The sequence below is a fragment of the Zea mays genome, chromosome 3, assembly GCF_902167145.1.
Source record: "Zea mays cultivar B73 chromosome 3, Zm-B73-REFERENCE-NAM-5.0, whole genome shotgun sequence".
Lineage (NCBI taxonomy): Eukaryota > Viridiplantae > Streptophyta > Magnoliopsida > Poales > Poaceae > Zea > Zea mays.
In genome coordinates, this window is record NC_050098.1 from 197,810,679 (window position 1) to 197,829,780 (window position 19,102).

Sequence of the window (19,102 nt, forward strand, 5' to 3'; positions counted from 1 at the left end):
TAACAGTCTCAAACTGGTGTGGGTGTGTGCTTCATAATACCAAACTAGCGAAGCTCAGCTGCGGAGTAATAAAGTGGTGAAGCCGCGACGAGGACGTTACAAAGTCAAATAACTTCCGTTGCGCTCGTTCGGCTCGGCTCATTTGTGTTTCTACTCTGCTCGATTCAGCGTCTGCTTACTTGCAAGCGTATGCCTGAGACGCATTTTGCTGCGGATGGTATAAAAGCTCTCCTGTGATCCCTAATCTTTATCTTTACTATACGAATCTTGGATCTATTCTTGAAAAGAGGAGATAGCCACGTAGCTTGCCAAAAACAGTACCGTGTGATAAAGCTGGAACGGTAGATCGTTAAGCTCTGAGTTTTCTCGGCCCACCGATACTCTCTCGCCTCTGTAAAATATCTACCCGTGTGATTTTTGTTTGCAGACAGTCATATACATTCGCAACGCACAACGAAGCAGCCATCAATCCTTCCGTATGAAGAGAAGCTAGCGGCTCATTGCATGTATGAATCACTTTCTGCACACTGTTTCCAAATCATGTCAACATCGACTCTTCTGCTTGGCTCTGAGAATCCCCAAATCTCATCAGCACCAGCACCCACTCCACCCTCCCAATCCTGTCAACCCAAACTTCCCTCAAATCTGAATATCAAATCACCTCTCCAATCCTCCCCAAATCCCGCTTTGCCCTGATGATCCCTAAATCTCATCACCACCAGCACCCACTCCCCTCTCCAAAAACTATCAGCCCAAACGCCCCACTCAAATATAAAGGTATGTGCAATTTTTCTTTCTTGCACGACGGGAGCAAGCTTACGCAGGATAACGATGCTCTGGGTGGAGGCTGGGGCCGAGTGAATCAAATAAAGAGGGTTAGGTGCTTGGGGATTTTTTCTTCCATACTTCTCTGTTATTATTTTGCCAAGTACGGATCGGCTGCTTGCTAAAAGCGGTCTGCTCAAGCTGCTGCAATTCCAACTTGCTCCTTCAGTTTTTTTTAAGCATTTTCCCCTGTTTCCCTCTCTTTTACAAAGTAGAACAGTAAAAAAACGTGTTGTTTCTTTTTATATTTAATTTCAAACTTAGAAGATTGTTGTTGACGCTTTTTCGGAGCGCCAAATACTCAAGAAGAACCGGCGGCGGTGCTCTTCTGGTCAGGGGCGGACGGTTCGCGGCCTAGGGCCGGACGGTCCGCGACCTGGCGTGAGGCGGCGGTGCTCTCTGGTTAAGCACGGACGGTCCGCGGCATAGGGCCGGACGGTCCGCGACCTGGTGCAGGAGCTCGGGTTCCCTGCCTGATGACCGGACGGTCCGCGCCCTAGGGCCGGACGGTCCGCGCGTACGCAGGGGCGGCGGAAGATCGCCGGCGGCGCCTGGATCTCGCTCCTGGGAGGGACCCCGTCGGGGAGGAGAGATCCTAGGGGTTGTCTAGGCTCGGGTCGGCCGACCTAGACTCCTCTAATCGGCGTAGAGTCGAAGAGAGGCACAGAATTTGGGGATCGAGAGACTAAACCTAAACTAGACTATAACTACTCCTAGGATAAAATGCGAAATAGAAGTTGTATTGATTCGATTGATGATTATAAATCGGTCGTAGACCTCTCTTTTTATAGAGGAGGGGGGCTGGACCCTTTACACGACTGGATTCCGAGCTAATTCCGCAAATCTAGCCAACAAACATAGCACAAAACTCGGAACCCTAAACTGCTCTGCGCATGCGTGGACCGTCCAGCCCACATGCGCGGACCGTCCGCCCGCTCAAAATGAAGCTCAACATATGCCCCCTGCCTTTTGGTGGAGCTGAGCAAACCAAAAACAACTAACTCGATGTGATTACATCGGTTCTCTTAGGCATCTTGCCACATACTAGGATGGTACTGTTTGAGGAAACGCCCATTCAAAGTCTTAGGCAAGTCCTTGCCTTGTAATGTTTGTAGCAAATAGGCGTTGCCAGACATCACCTGTTTTACTTTATAAGGACCTTCCCAGCTTGGTGACCATTTCCCGAACTTCCGGTCTTTATTTCTTAGAGGCAGAATGGTCTTCCACACCAGATCCCCTACTTGAAATGATTTTGCTTTGACCTTCTTGTTGTAGGCCCTGGCTACCATGATCTTGTCCTTTTCTATTTCTCTCAAAGCTATCATCCTCTTGTCGGTCACCTCATCAATATTATCCATCATTGAATTATAATAATCAGTAGCAGTTAGATCATTTTGTCTGGCGAACCTCACAGCATTCAAACTTATTTCCACAGACAATACTGCTTCCTGCCCATAGACAAGCTCAAAAGGAGATACTTTAGTAGCCCTATGTTTAGATATTCTATGAGCCCATAAAGCTTCAGACAAAATCTTATGCCAATGTTTAGGATTATCAGATATTTTCTTTTTTATCAAATTAATCAATGTCCTATTGCTAGACTCGGCCTGTCCATTGACCTGAGCATAATATGGAGATGAATTAAGCAGCTTAATTCTGTATAATTCAGCAAATTCACGTACCTCCTTTGACATAAAAGAAGTACATTGATCTGTAGTTAAGGTTTGGGGAATGCCGAATCTATGAATAATATGCTCAGTTATAAACTCAATTACCTCCTTGTGCGTCATGTTCTTTAGAGCAACGGCTTCAGTCCATTTGGTGAAATAGTCAGTGGCAACTAACACAAACCGATGCTCCTTTGATGATGAAGAATGAATTTCTCCAATAAAGTCTAATCTCCATCCTCTGAACGGCCAAGGCTTGATGATAGGATGTAATTCGGCTGCAGGGACCAACTGTAGGTCACCGAATTTTTGACACACTTGGCAACCCTTGTAGTACTTGAAACAATCAGCTATCATACTAGGCCAATAAAAACCAGACCTTCGCAACAACCACTTCATCTTTGGAGCTGATTGATGAGTACCACAAATTCCTTCATGTACTTCGGCCATGGCTAATATAGCATCATCTGGGCCCAAGCACTTAAGCAGGACGTCATTGACTGTTCGGCGGTAAAGTTCATCACTCATCAAAACATACTTGAAAGCTATTCGCCGAATGTTCTTATCTGTCCTGATATTGGGATTTTGTAAATAATTAAGTATAGGTGTCCTCCAATCACTTGCATCGGCTTCATTGTCAGCCGAATCGATTAAGAGAACGTTTCTGGTGACCCCGGACGGTCCGGCGTCATCACGCGGACGGTCTGCGACCTGGGAATTTGGCTCTGCACTGGTTATCAGATTTTCAGTTTTGTGAAATTTTCCTCTCTTTATCCGATAACCTGATGCATCTTGTGCCAAATCGTTAGCTCTATGATTCTCAACTCTAGAGATATGCTGAATACTGAATTCGTCAAAAGAATGGATTATGCTCCAACATTTCTCAAGGTAACTATTTAGAGTACCATCAAAACATTGATATTCTTCTAACACTTGTTGGACAACCAGCTGAGAATCACCAAATACCTTCACATGTTTTACTCCCATACCATTTAAAAGTTCTAAGCCGAATAGGAGGGCCTCATATTCAGCTTGATTATTAGTGCAATAAGTTTTCAATCGGCTAGAGAAGTCAAAGGAGACATTACTTGGTGAAACAAACACAATGCCAATTCCTTGCCCTTCATTGCAAACCGATCCATCAAAATATAAAGTCCAAGGAGTAATAGTGAGATATGACATGTCTAGTTCATGAATATCATTAACCCAATGTTCTACAATGAAATCCGCTACGACTTGGCCTTTCATAGATTTCAATGGTTCATAGGCCAAGTCATATTCTATGAGTGCATAAGCCCACTTACCAATTCTACCACTCATAATTGGGTTATGCAACATGTATTTGATCACATCGGCTTGACCGGAAACAGTGCAATGACTAGACAGTAAATAACATCTACATTTGGTGCATGCATAAAACAAGCATAAGCATAACTTTTCAATAAAAGTGTACCTTGTTTCAGCATCTACCAACCTTCGGCTTAGATATGTCACCACATGCTCCTTCCCCTCAGTTTCTTGTGTCAGAACAGCCCCAATGACCTTATCATCAGCTGCAATGTATAATCGGAATGGTACTCCTGCTCGTGGTGCTTTTAATACGGGAGCCGAAGATAAGTATTTTTTGATGAGATCAAATGTTTCTTGCTGTTCTGCCCCCCAAGCGAATTCGACATCATTCTTAAGCCGAAGAATAGAGGTGAACGCATCAATCTTCCCTGCTAGGTTAGAAATAAACCTTCGTAAATAATTCACCTTGCCGAGAAACCTCTGTACCTCGACCTTACAGGTCGGAGGTCCCACATTCCGAATAGACTTGATTCGGTCAGGGTCTATCTCTATACCATGTTCATGTATGACAAATCCTAAAAACTTACCAGCCGACACTCCAAAAGCACATTTACGTGGGTTCATTTTCAAACCATACTGACGCATTTTATCAAAGGCTTTGCGCAAATCAGCTATATGAGAACTAAACTCAGCCGATTTGACTACAATATCATCAATGTAAACTTCCACAGTGTTTCCTAACAATTCATGGAAGATTAAGTTCATAGCCCTCTGATAAGTAGCACCAGCATTTTTTAGACCAAATGTCATGACAACTCACTCAAATAAACCAATGAAGCCTGGACATATAAAGGCCGTTTTAGACGCATCTTCTTTGGCCATGAAAATCTGATTATATCCGGCATTACCATCAAGGAAGCTAATAATTCTATTTCCTGATGCATTATTGATTAATGTGTCGGCTATGGGCATGAGATATTCGTCTTTAGGAGTTGCTCTATTTAAATTGCGAAAATCAATGCATACTCTAAGTTTACCTGACTCCTTCTCCACCGGCACAATATTGGAGACCCACTCTGCGTATCTGCAAGGTCTGATAAAATCAGCTTCTAGCAGCCGGTGGATTTCGTCCTTGATGCGTGGGAGAAGATCTGGACGAAATGTTCTAGCTCTTTGCTTGAAAGGTCTGAAACCAGATTTAATAGGCAGCCGATGCTCTACGATCTCTCGGCTTAATCCAGGCATCTCAGTGTAATTCCAAGCAAAGCAATCTGAATACTCCTTCAATAGACCGATCATCTCATCTCTAGGATCGGTCTCCAGGGTCTTGTTTACAAAAGTCGGCCTTGGAGTTTTACCATCTCCTATGTCAATCTCCTCCAAAGGATCGGCCGATGTAAACCCCTGTCCTAGTTTATCAAGATCTCTGAATTCCTCTATCATGCTCCCCACAGAGGAATTAGATGATCTTTGTGTGACGGCGGACTTTTCGGTCTCAGGGACCGGATCATCCGTAATACTGTCTTTTTGCTGCGATAGATGTTCGGTCTTAAAGTCCGAACCCTTTTGTGAAAGACCAGACCATCCGGCCTTGGCAGCCGAACTGTCCGTGACCAAAGACTCATGAACTTTGTGTGTATTCATCATTTAACTTTATTTAGGATTTTAGCCGATTCTCCATCGGCTCTAGCATTACAGGAATGAAACCTTTCTTATCTATACTTATGAATTGATAATCAGAAAAATCTACTCCTGTGAGACATGTAGCAGTCTCATAAGTCCAGAGTACAGGGGCATCGGCCACAGCGATGCAGGCCGATACATCAGCATGTACTTGTTCTATGTCATCGCCTACCCATTGTATTAACATTTGATGCAATGTAGAAGGTATGCATTGATTGGCGTGAATCCAATCTCTGCCTAGGATTAAACTGTAATTTCCTTCTACATCAGCGACGAAGAATGCAGCAGCAAGGGTCTTAGTCCCGATGGTTAATTCAACAGACGTGACTCCCCTGGCTTTGATCGAACTATCAGTTCCAACACCGCTGAGGGTCATGTTGGTCTTGACAAGTTCGTCATCTTGTTTACCTAATTTTCTGTATAATGAATAAGACATTAGATTTACAGCCGCCCCTCCATCTACCAACATCTTAGCAATCGATATCCCATCAATGTGACCGCGCACGAAGAGCGGCTTTAAATGATTTACCGATTCCTTTGGTTTAGTAAAGGCGGCTTCTTTAGGACCAAAATCAAACTGGGCAACAACAGGTTCATCGTCGCCGATAATAGTACAATCAGCGGAAAATGTAATAACATTCACATCCATACCTGGGCGTTCTGGAGAAGCCTCATAGTCGACCAGGTCTTCTCCCAGCAGGTCGTCCTCCTCCATTGATGTTGTCGTGTCGTTGGAGGCTTCCTGGTGAACGGCGGACGGTCCGCGCGCGGGGGCCGGATGGTCCGCGCCTGGTGCAGGTTGTCCAGACGCTTCCTAGTGAAGGCCGGACGGTCCGCGCGTTGAGGCCGGACGGTCCGCGCCTGGTGCAGATTGTCCAGACGCTTCCTGGTGAAGGACGGACGGTCCGCGCGTAGAGGTCGGACGGTCCGCGCCTGGTGCAGATTGTCCAGACGCTTCCTGGTGAAGGACGGACGGTCCGCGCCTGGTGCAGATTGTCCAGTCTTGCTGGTCGTGCTATCTGCCATACCTGCAAGGTGCTGCGCAGGTGTTGTTTGATTTTCTATTTCTGTGGCCGTTTGTTTTTCCTCAATGGCCTTTGGTCTCCATTTCTTTTGCGGTGGCGGGTATAGTGAATGTGTGTCATTGAATATCTTTTCCGCCTCTTTCTCCTGGCTCTCCTTCACTCTTAGGCGCTGTAATTTTCTCTTTTGGGACCGTGTCAATCCCGCTGGGCACCATCGAGGCATGGAGTATTTTGGATCGGCTGTTTTGATGGTAGCCGTATCCTTTTTGGTTGTGTTGGCTGATTCACCAAAAATCATCGGCCCTTTATTGTCTCCCTGTATGACAACATCTGTAGTGCTTATTTTGATGATGTCATTTTTCGTTGTTCTTTGAGTTGCTACAGGCATATGCCCCCCTACCGGATTGGTCGGCCTAGGAGGCCGAGTAGTCCGACAATCTTGTTGGGCCTGTGCCTGGTGACCGGATTCAGCAGCGCTCAATCGGTCTTGCACTGGCGGCGCCAACCTATCAAAAACGGATGTTTGGGGTGCCCCCCAGGCGGGGTACTGTGGCATCCCAAATGGATATGGTGGCATGCCCCACATTTGATTTGGGACATATGGTGGAGGTAAGTATGTGTATGGATATGGCATAGATGGATAAGGAGGTGGAGGGGTCCATGTCGGCATGTTAGGTCTCAATTGTACAATAGGACCTTTCATTTCTTCCGATTGGTGAGGTGGTCCAATCGGCCTGACCTGACGTTGCTCATGAATGGGTGAGCGGGGTCGCTTCGGTGGCCGGTCACTGGGGCCGGCCTTCTTTTTCACATATTTAGACAACAATTGATCGAAAGTCGGGCCAGGCTTGATCAGCCGACCAGCTGCTTTAAATGTATTTGTTTTCCACGTACCTATCTCTGGTCGTCGTGGTTTGAAGGTATGTGGTCGCTGCGAGTCCTGAGCATGGCCGGACCGTCCGCCAGAGTCCTCCGGACCGTCCGGTGAAGCGTCGGACCGTCCGCGTCTGGACGGCGGACTGTCCGTGATGCGCAACACGGGTTCCCGCAACTGTCTCCCCGTCTGCGCTTGCCCCCCAGTGCTAGAGGCTGTGATGGTCACCTTCAGGGTCTCTCCTCCATCGGGAGTCTTCTCGGCCACCACTTTCCTGCAAGAAACTCTACAATCCCCATCGGCCTTTTTGGCATTGCCGATGATTGTTTCCTTGCCTTTGCCTTTATCGGCTGTATTTGGCCGAACTAGGACTTTCTTGCCCTCGAAGTCAATCATGTTCATCGGAAAGGGCTCTGTATCCACCTGCATTTCCTGAAATTTCAATCGTCCTTCGTTAATGGCCGATTGAATCTGTCGCCGAAATACATTACAATCATTAGTGGCATGAGAAAACGAGTTATGCCACTTGCAGTATGCACGACGTTTTAGCTCGTCGGCGGATGGAACAGTGTGATTTATTTTAATATTGCCATTTTTGAGTAATTCGTCAAATATTCTATCACACTTATCAACATTAAACGTAAACTTAACCTCCTCTTGCCGTTTCTTTTGAACCGACTGTAAGGAAGAACAAGCCGAAGATTTGGCCTGTTTTGGCCAAACCATTTCAGCAGCATACACTTCTGCTGATTCGTCATCTGAGCTACTTTGGTCGCATTCTACTATATGTACGTTGTGACACATTGTTTTAGCAGTTTCTTTGCTCCGGCTTTCGCAAGCCAAAGCCCTCTGGTGTAACTGTGCTAGTGTAAAAAATTGGATGTCTTCTAATCTTTCTTTTAAATAATATCGTAGACCATTAAAGGCTAATCCTACTAGTTGTTTTTCTGCTAAATGAATTTGAAAACATCGGTTTCTTGTATCACGGAAACTCCGGATGTAATCATTAACCGATTCGTCTTTTGTCTGTCGCAATGACACTAAATCTACCAAATCCAACTCATAGTCACCGGAGAAAAAATGATCATGAAATTTTTGTTCTAGATCTCCCCATGATGAAATGGAATTAGGAGGTAAAGTGGCATACCATGCAAATGCGGTTCCTGTTAGAGATAATGAAAATAAGCGCACGCGAAATGCCTCTGTGTCGGCCAATTCTCCCAATTGTGCTAAGAACTGGCCTATATGTTCACGCGTGTTTTTCCCTTGATCACCCGAAAATTTTGCGAATTCGGGTATTCTAGTTCCCTGTGGGTACGGGTGGTGATCAAATCGGCTGTCATAAGGTTTCCGATATGATTGCCCCCCAGGGACCATGCTTACTCCGAGCTTATCTCGGAACGACCCGGCTATTTCTTCCCTCACTATATCAATCGCAGCCGGTGCAAGACCACCAGTTCTCTGGTCAAACATAGGTGGGGTTGGTTGTATGTTAGTATGTTGTCTTTCCCCCCATTGGTTTGAGCTACGTGGTGCGTTTCCATTTGCCCTATATGGCTCATAGGTTTGATCATTTCTTTCCGGCCTTCTAGGTGGGGCCGGAAAGCTTTCCTGGGCTCTGGATCCTGAATTAATAGGCTGGTGCATTGCATAGTGTGATGGGAAGTGTTGCTGGGACGGGCGAGGATTCAGGTAATAATCCTCCTCAAAAGACTCATGCGCGGACTGTCCGGATACGTACCCGGACCGTCCGTGAGTATATGTGGACCATCCGTCGTTGTATGCGGACCGTCCGACTGGGTAGTTTGGGTTTTGTGTCATATGTGGTGGCTCGGGTGCGTGTCTGGGTACCTCATTAAAAATGGGCCCGGCCATGATTGGCCCGGACGGTCCGCGATCACGCGCGGACGGTCCGGACATGTGCAGATCGGCTGTTTTGCTGCCGATTTGCGGTTGCTCAGGGTACGTGTCCATCGGCATCCCATAAAGGGGTTGTGACTGGTCGTGACAACCTACAGCCAATGTATTACGCGTATTACACCCTAATTCTACTTCGTGTAATGGGAAGTTTGCAATGCTAGATTTGTCAAATGCACGCGCTAATCTCCTATAGTCGTTTTGCATATCCCCTATGATATTTTGCATTTGCTCACGCTGTTCATCTACATAATTCTTAAGAGATTGCAGCTCGTTTGTATTACTTACATTGGGGATGTCTGGCGTGGGTCGCAGTGAAGCCGGATCCGTCGCCCGATGTCGGACGACTTTGTTGTTCCTGTCCACTTTGAAGTTGGCCAAGAACCTCGCTTTTGCCTCCTGGATCATCTGCTCCTTGTGCTCCTCAAACTGGAGCTGTTCGTCAGCCGGCAATGTGTCCCAAGTTGGCTCTATGATGTTGCTTGGGGAAATATCAGAGCTATCCCTTGAACCGGCCATTGAGGGCCGATTTGATGACTTTGTATTTGTCTTCCCCAGCGGAGTCGCCAAAAAGTATGTTGACGCTTTTTCGGAGCGCCAAATACTCAAGAAGAATCGGCGGCAGTGCTCTTCTGGTCAGGGGCGGACGGTCCGCGGCCTGGGGCCGGACGGTCCGCGACCTGGCGTGAGGCGGCGGTGCTCTCTGGTTAAGCACGGACGGTCCGCGGCACAGGGCCGGACGGTCCGCGACCTGGTGCAGGAGCTCGGGTTCCCTGCCTGACGACCGGACGGTCCGCGCGTACGCAGGGGCGGCGGAAGATCGCCGGCGGCGCCTGGATCTCGCTCCCGGGAGGGACCCCATCGGGGAGGAGAGATCCTAGGGGTTGTCTAGGCTCGGGCCGGCCGACCTAGACTCCTCTAATCGGCGTAGAGTCGAAGAGAGGCGCAGAATTTGGGGATCGAGAGGCTAAACCTAAACTAGACTAGAACTACTCCTAGGATAAAATGCGAAATAGAAGTTGTATTGATTCGATTGATGATTACAAATCGGTCGTAGACCTCTCTTTTTATAGAGGATGGGGGCTGGACCCTTTACACGACTGGATTCCGAGCTAATTCCGCAAATCTAGCCAACAAACATAGCACAAAACTCGGAACCCTAAACTGCTCTGCGCATGCGCGGACCGTCCGGCCCACAGGCGCAGACAGTCTGGACCGCGGACCGTCCGGCCTCAGGGCCGGACCGTCCGCCCGCTCAAAATGAAGCTCAACAATAGTAGTAATGGAGAATGTTACAATGAGATTTGAGGAACATATAGAATGTTGAAATACAGTCAGAGCATTGAAGTGCCATCTATATTTAAGTTCCAAAAGCTTCTCAAGTGGTTCGTTTGTTCTTAACAAGTAGTTTTGTTTAGAATTGGTGCCAATATCACCATCTGAAAATACAAGGAAACTAACTTGAATCGTTTGTCCTTACAAATGCTCTGTAGCCAAGGTATACCATTAAAAGTTCAGTTTTTTTAGTATGGATTATTCTTTCTAGAATTTAGTGTTCACTTATTTAGTTCACATTATTGGGGGAAACAAAATGAAGAGAGACGGATTAGATTACAGGATTAAATATGGAGACAAAAGGACACCTGTCCCATCTCATTATCGCTATTAGTGACCAGTACAGCATCTCGAGGCTCCTCTATATCTTGTGTCACCCCCGGTCTGCCAATAAATAAGAAAACATAGCCGCTAAATGAGTTTAAATTTATAGAATGCTTCCTCTATGTACCTTGAAACTCATCCTTGGAAAGCAAATCGGGTGTTGTATACCATCTCCTTAACTTTGCCCCTATCAAGATTTGAAACGAACAACTCAGTCCTGGTTCACTCTGCCACATTGACAATGTAACTGATTTCTCTTCAAGAATTTAAAATCCCACTATGCTGATTCAGATGCCACAAAAATGAATCTGTCTGCACCTTCCTGTTGATCATCTGCTCTCTTTTTTATGCTTACTTGAGTATACTATATACATATCTATAAAATCAATTGTTGTAGTTATTACTGTTATTCTATGTTTTTGTCTTCCACCATTACATAGCAGGAGTTTCTTACCACAAACATGATCTTATTCACTTTTTTAGTCATCATGGATTAACAAATAGTAATTCTAACGATTGTGTAATACTGTGTTATTAAATTATCTTTTCTGCATAATCCAACACTAATTAGTGTTTATTGGTAAACATTTAGAATTGAAATCCTCTTCGTTTTATCATACTGTATCTATTACATTGTCTTTTTCTGAATGTGTTCTAATGCTAATCAAATTTAAAATCCTATTTTTTCTATAATACCATTTATTGCAGGATAATCTGAAGTGCATATAAGCAAATAGAAGGTTGGCGGACCTCAAAAAAGGTATGTTTAATTAACTCACCAATTACATAAAAAGGGAAAATATTGCATATTTTTTATCACAACTCAAAAAAGGAATGAAATGTCAGTTGTCATTTTTCTTTGTAAATAGCTATTTTTTGCAAAATATTTGGCTTAAGAATTTTAAATCTATAATTTTCAGAACAAAAAATTGTGCTCATTAAATGTTATGTATAGTAGATTTATTATTTAAAGCAACTTCTTATTAATTACAATAATTGGTATCATATATGCATAATTGTCTTTTTTTCATCTAAGCTACAGAATATTAGACATTCTGACCTTGTTCTCATCTATCAAAATATTTTTTTATTATCAATTCTGGTTGATATGCTGCAAAGATTTATTTTTAGCTATTCCTCAATAGGAACCAAAAATATGAAAGAAACTTTGGAGACCAAACTATGACAACCAGGTATGCTCCTCAGCCTTATCAAAGTGAACATATCTCATGTCCAAGTAGTGTATGAATATAATAGCAGATAGATTTTTATTGTCAGACCAATCATTTTAGTGCAAATAGCATACCAAAATTACAACTAATACGTTAATCAACTTATTTTAGAACTTCGCAAATTAACTTTCTTGCACTGTAAATAATCTATCTGGTTTTGAGCTAACCTCTTAATTATATCTTTATCCATTTTTAGCTTATTAAAGATGGCATATGCAAAATGTATGGAAATTGCAAATTTGTAATCGTAATGATCAGAGGAACTAGTACATTTTCCCTTGCCTGATATCAATGTGCGAGCACAATGAACATATAATACATTATTAAGTCTGTGAAAAACATTTTTAATGACCCAATATCATCGTCATATTCAAAAAGAAAATATCTGATGGTAGTTGCTCTTCAGTAAACAATAGTCGATATCCTTTAGACCCCGTTTGTTTCCTTTCATTTCAAGGAATTGGAATCTTACTAATGGAATAAGCTATTTTTTTAGAATATGACATTCCACCACTTTCCAAAGTTATCATATAAGCCTACCTCAAATTCATGGGGTGAGCGATAGAAATTGATTCTATAGATTTACATGTTATTTTTCCGATGTACAACTTATAGCACATTCTTCTACTTGCACCTCTATAACATAAATGTAGTATATAACTATCTCTCCCATATGATTTAGGATAATATACAAATATATTACATATATAAATATATAAACTTAATTAGTTTTGTCTAAATTATAATTATTAAAATGGAATTCAATTCCAACCAAACAAACGGGCCCACGGAATTCCTTTGAAATAGAAGATTATACCAATACAACTCCTATTAACTTTTTTACTTTTCATCTGCCGCTTTGATAGCTTAAAATTGGCTCCGTTCATGATCTATTAGGTTATTATGTCTCACAAAACTCTTTTTAACAGGAAATAATTGATGACAATAATGATATTCCACAACAGTAGAAAATCGGGAGGATCCACTCAAGGGAAAAGCAAAAAATGATGCATGATATAACCAAGAAGACATATTATAGTAGACTCCTTTATCACTCGAAGAGCATTCCTATGTGCAACATTCATCTTTTTTGTACACTGAAATATTTAATCGGTTGCTCGGCGGCGCGGCAACGACGCACATCGTTTTCTAGTTATATCTGATTATATGTTTCCAATTTTGGGCTTTTGTGTATTTTCGGGCTCGATTATGTATTCTAGGCTCATTTATGTATTCTGGGCTCAATTGTGTATTTCGGGCCCAAATATGTATTTCGGGCCTTTTCTATTTTCGGGTCTTTTCTATTTTCGGGCCGCCCAATTAAAGCCCGACACGTTTAGCTAAAAACGTGTTGGGCCGTGGGCCGATGGGTCAGCCTGTGGGCCATCCCAGCACGATTCGAATTTAATATTAGGTCGGGTCGGCCTGAAATTAAACGTACTGGGCCTTTTCGGGCTTGGGCCAGGCGGCCCGAATGTGGCTGGGGCACTGCGCACTGGGCGGCCAGGCGGGTGGCAGACAGGACGCAGTGGCGCAGTCGTAGGAGGCAGGTTAGGCCATTCGCTGGCTAGGGCGGGAAACGAGCCGAGCTAGGCTCGGCGTGAAATGGCTCGAGCCTGGCTCGGTTCGTGGGTCCACCGAGCTAACAAAATAGGCTCGACTTAGCTCGACTACGGATTGCGAGCCTATTCCGCTTGAGATCACACCAGCTGCCAGGCAAGCAGTTCCGTCCGAGGATCACAACAGCAAAAAGAATGAATGTGTAATGGAAATACAAGTATACATACAGTCCAAGTCCAACTCTGCTTGACTGCATTATCAAAGCAAGTGACATTCATTTTTTAGAGCTTATCAGAGACAAGTTTGAGGGTTGATAATATAAGTTTTATAGCATAAGTTTAAGTGTTTAACAGCAAATGGCATGACATTCAACAAGCATATGCTATCAACCAGCACTCCAGCAGCATATATCAACCAAAAGCACTCATCAACTTGCATCTTTCAAAAGGCCAAAAGCATCTGGTAGCTTCAACTTGACTGCTTGTATAGTTGTATCCACCGAAAGCATCCAACACTTTCATTACACACCTGAACAAGGAAACAAATATACATAAGCATCTTACAAGCCATAATGTTACAAATATACATAAGCATCATTGCACTTGAACAAGGAAACAGATATACACAAGTAATATTACTAGTTGCTTTGCACAAACTTTTTTGGAAATGAGATAGTCTCCATGTCGTCCTCATCATGTACCTGTTGAAAAATACAAATCTCACTCAAAATCTGAAAGGAACATAAGAAATGCACTCTAATAAATAATAAAAGAGCAACTAACCACATATGTCATGCTTCCATCATGCGACCCTCGAATCCAAATTCCATATGATAATGTGTGTTTGAACAAACTAACCAGATTCATATGTGTGTTTGAACAAACCAAACAAACTACACATGGCACACCAGATTAATAGCATTCATCCACATTCCTAGTGAGCATTGACAATACTTACTGGTGGGTGGTGGCGGAACGGGAAGGTGGTGGTGCGGTGGTGCCGCCGTGCCGTGGCGTGGCAATTGGCAAACTGCCGGAGCCCGGAGTCTCGAACTTGTACGTGCTAGCTAGAGGTGGGAAGCTAGCCGACGGAGGAGGAGCCGAGGAGGGCAGGACACTGGAGCAGGATCGATCCGTCGATGGCGGCCACCGACCAAGCAGAAGCAGTCAGGCTCAGGCAGTGGCAGGCGGAGGTGGCGGCCACCGGCCAGGCAAAGGCGGGTGGCGGCGTGCCGGTGTGGCGTCGTCCAGGACTCTAGGCCTATAGACCTCCAGGGGATATGGCGGCGGCGTCACAGCTCATAGCCTCTGTCTCTGTCTCTCTGAGCCTCACAGCCTCACCCTCACGGTCACGGCACAGCTGCATGGGTCACAGCCAGACAGAGGCAGCCAGGAGCACGGTTAGGGATTAGGGTTAGGTTATGAATTGGGGCTTGAGCTTTGGGCCTTACCGTTGCTAATGACGCCTTGGGGTTTTCGGTTGTGGGCCTGTTCATATTGGGCCGAAGCCACGCGTTGTGCTTGGCTCGCGAGCTTGTGCGAGCTGGCTCGGCTCGACTTAGGAGTTTTTCGAGCTTGCAAAACTACCTCGGCTCGGCTTGCCAGTAGCTCGCAAGCTGGCTCGAGCCGACCCAAGCCACAAAGAGCTCAAGCCAACTTGCCGAGCTCGAGCTTTTTCCCAACCCTACTGTCGACGTTAGGGTTTGGGGCTTTAGGCAGGACGACAGGTTAGGGTTTTTGGCTAGGGGCTGGGCGGCTGGAGCATCGGGCGTCGGGCTGGGGGTGGCAGAGGCAGGACTCAGGAGGACGCTAGAGGCAGGTTGGAAAATGGGACATTGGCGATGTGGGCTCGCTTGGCTGGCCTGGCTAAGTGAGTGGCTGCACGCTCTAATTTGGGCCATTTCGTGCCTGCTAACGGGCCTTTTTGTGCCTGCATATATGGGCCAGGCTCGTGCCCACCCGTGTGCCTCGGCTTTGGCCCAAACCCGGCCCGGCCCGAAATAATTTCGTGTCGTGTCGTGCTTGGTTCATGCTTTTTTCCCGTGCTTCGTGCCAGCCCATCAAGCCCGGTCCAAATGTACAGCTCTAAGCTACCTCATGACCTGCCTACCTGCAGATGTTCGCACGACTGCACAAGCTACCTTTATAGGGTGTTTGTTTAAAAAATAAGATAGTTCATCATCTTCTCACTTTTCACTTATTTTGTTTGGTTCGTGCAATGGAATGAGTTGATCCATGACACCTCATTCCCTATAATTAGTTAGTTAGTATTAACACGAGGAATAAGATCATCCCACAAAATTTGAGGAATGAACTTATGATGCACCACCTCATCTTGGATGGAGTGATTTCTCAAACCAAACACCCCCTTAACAATTGATCGATCACAAAGCGTCATTGGAGAGGATACAACAGAAAGGACAAAATTAGAGGAAGATAACAAACAGAGAAGCAGATATGGTTGTGCAGAAGCACAGAATAGACTTTTGGCCTTGTGTTGGCTCTGATTTAGGGCCAAACACTAGGAGCGTACCGGCTAGTGATGCCCTCTGTGGCGGCATGGATGGTTCGTGGCGCTGACGGTTCACGACACGAAGTTGGATTGGTCCGTGGCCCTGCTGCGGGAGTAGGTCTCCTCTGCTCGTGTGTCGGACAGTTTGTGCTCTAGGTCGGATGGTCCACGCGTGCATTGAGGTGAGGGTCTTCTTACTCGCAAAGAACTCTAGAACTCGCCCTATGGTCAGGACCCCGTCAAGGAGAAGAGTTCCAGGGGGTGCCCCGAGATCGACAGGTCACTCAGGACGTCCCTAGATGACATAGAGTCGAAGAGGGATGGAGATTTGAGGTTGGGGGAAACTAATCTAGGTCTAAATTATGTCAATGAAAGGATCACGATGCCCAAGAGGGAGGGTGAATTGGGCTTTTCTAAAAATCAACACTAATTAAAACCTACGCAAGAGCTAAGCAAGAGCCCAACTTCACCCCAACAACTAGCACCAAGAATATAATACTAGAAATGCAACAATGCTAAGACAATACTTCAAATACTTGCTAAACAAATACACAATGTAAAGTGCTTGAATTAAGTGCGGAATGTAAAGCAAGGTTTAGAAGACTCCTCCAATTTTTCCCGAGGTATCGAAGAGTCGGCACTCTCCACTAGTCCTCGTTGGATCACCCGCACAAGGGTATCACTCCCCTTGGTCCTCGCAAGAACCAAGTGCTCACTACGAGATGATCCTTTGCCACTCCGGCGCAGTGGATCCCTCGAGACTGAAAGGGAAATGTGCCCTTGGGCCATTTCTAAGTGTTTTGGTGATTTAGTGTCCAACACAAGTGCCTAAGTGTAAAAAGGTGGACAAAGTATAAATCAAGGATAAAGGTATGTTTCTCAGACTTAGTACATTGTTTTATGGACTAATGTATTGTGTCTAAGTGCTGGAAACAGGAAAAACCCAATTGGAAATGTCTTGGCTCGAGCAGCTAAGAATCTGCTGAGTCTGGGAGCACCGGACAGTGTCCGGTGGTGCACCGGACAGTGTCCGGTGCGCCAGGCTGACTCGGCGCGAAGTGGCCGCTCTCGGGAATTCGCCGACGGCGTACGGCTAAAATTCACCGGACTGTCCGGTGTGCACCGGACTGTCCGGTGAGCCAACGGTCGGCCGGGCCAACGGTCGGCCGCGCGATCTGCGCGGGACACGTGGCCGAGCCAATGGCTAGAAGGGGGCACCGGACTGTCCGGTGTGCACCGGACATGTCCGGTGCGCCAACGGCTCTCTGGTCGCCAATGGTCGGCTTCGCCATTTAAGGAAGGAAATCGGGCACCGGACACTGTCCGGTGTGCACCGGACTGTCCGGTGCGCCCGATGACAGAAGGCAAGAATGGCCTTCCAGATTTGCTCTCAACGGCTCCTAGCTGCCTTGGGGCTATAAAAGGGACCCCTAGGCGCATGGAGGAGAACACCAAGCAACCTTAGAGCATTCTTGATCATCCACACTCAGTCTTTGCGCATTCGTTTGTCATTCTCAGTGATTCGAGCTCCGTTTTAGTGAGAACTTTGAGATAGTCTTTTGAGCTCGATTCTTGGCCGTGTGTGTGCGCATTTTGCTGTGGATTTGTGTGTGTTGCTTCCCTCCCTTACTACGTGCTTCTTTGTGAACTTCAAGTGTAAGGGCGAGAGACTCCAAGTTGTGGAGATTCCTCGTGAACGCGATAAGAAAAGAAAAGCATAACACTGTGGTATTCAAGTTGATCATTGGATCACTTGAGAGGAGTTGAGTGCAACTCTCGTCCGTTGGGACGCCACAACGTGGAGTAGGCAAGTTTTGTACTTGGCCGAACCACGGGATAAACCACTGTGTCTTCTCTGTATTGAACTCCTTGTGGTTATTGTATTGTGCAAGATCTTCTCTCTAGCCACTTGGCATTAACTGTGCTAACACTTAACAAGTTTTTGTGGCTATAAGTTTAAGTTTCACAGGATCACCTATTCACCCCCCCCTCTAGGTGCTCTCAATTGGTATCGGAGTCGTTCTCTTCAAGAAGAGGGACTAACCGCCCGAAGAGATGGATCCTAAGGGCAAGGGGATAGTGATCAACGATAAGGAGAAGGAGTCCTTCGTCAACGAGCCCAAAGATGACAAGCCTACCAACTCCGGCTCTGGTCATAGACGAAAGGAAGGGAAGAAGAAGAAGACAAGGCGCATCAAGGAGATCGTCTACTACGACGACAGCGATGAGTCTACTTCTTCCCAAAAGGACGACGACCACAACGACTACGAGAGAAGGAAACCGGTTAATTCGAACTTTTCTTTTGACTACTCTCGTATTCCGCAAAGTTCAAATTCACATTTGCTCTCCATTCCACTCGGCAAGCCCCCACACTTTGATGGGGAGGACTACGGATTTTGGAGCCACAAAATGCGTTTTTGGAGCCACAAAATGCGTAGTCACCTATTCTCTCTCCATCCTAGTATATGGGAGATTGTAGATAGTGGAATGCACTTTGATAGTTCGGATAGTCCTATATTCATTAATGAGCAAATCCATAAGAATGCACAAGCTACTACTGTTCTTCTAGCTTCATTGTGCAGGGATGAATATAACAAAGTGAGCGGCTTGGATAACGCCAAGCAGATCTGGGACACCCTCAAGATTTCTCATGAGGGAAATGACGTTACCTTGCTCACCAAAATGGAGTTGGTGGAGGGCGAACTTGGACGGTTCGCGATGATAAGGGGCGAGGAGCCAACTCAAACATACAACCGGCTCAAGACCCTTATCAACAAAATAAGGAGCTACGGAAGCACGCGATGGACGGACCACGACGTCGTCCGACTAATGCTAAGGTCCTTTACCGTTCTTGATCCT

The 19,102-nt window shown here is 45.7% G+C and overlaps 1 long non-coding RNA gene across 1 annotated transcript; it reads left to right on the forward strand.

Annotated features, from left to right (window-relative positions):
- Positions 1-441: 441 nt before the first annotated feature.
- LOC103651154 (uncharacterized) lies at positions 442-13,369 on the forward strand. Its single transcript, XR_564595.3, has 4 exons — positions 442-777; positions 11,649-11,700; positions 12,086-12,133; positions 13,102-13,369. It is a non-coding gene; the product is annotated as an uncharacterized lncRNA (long non-coding RNA).
- The last annotated feature ends 5,733 nt before the right edge of the window (positions 13,370-19,102 follow it).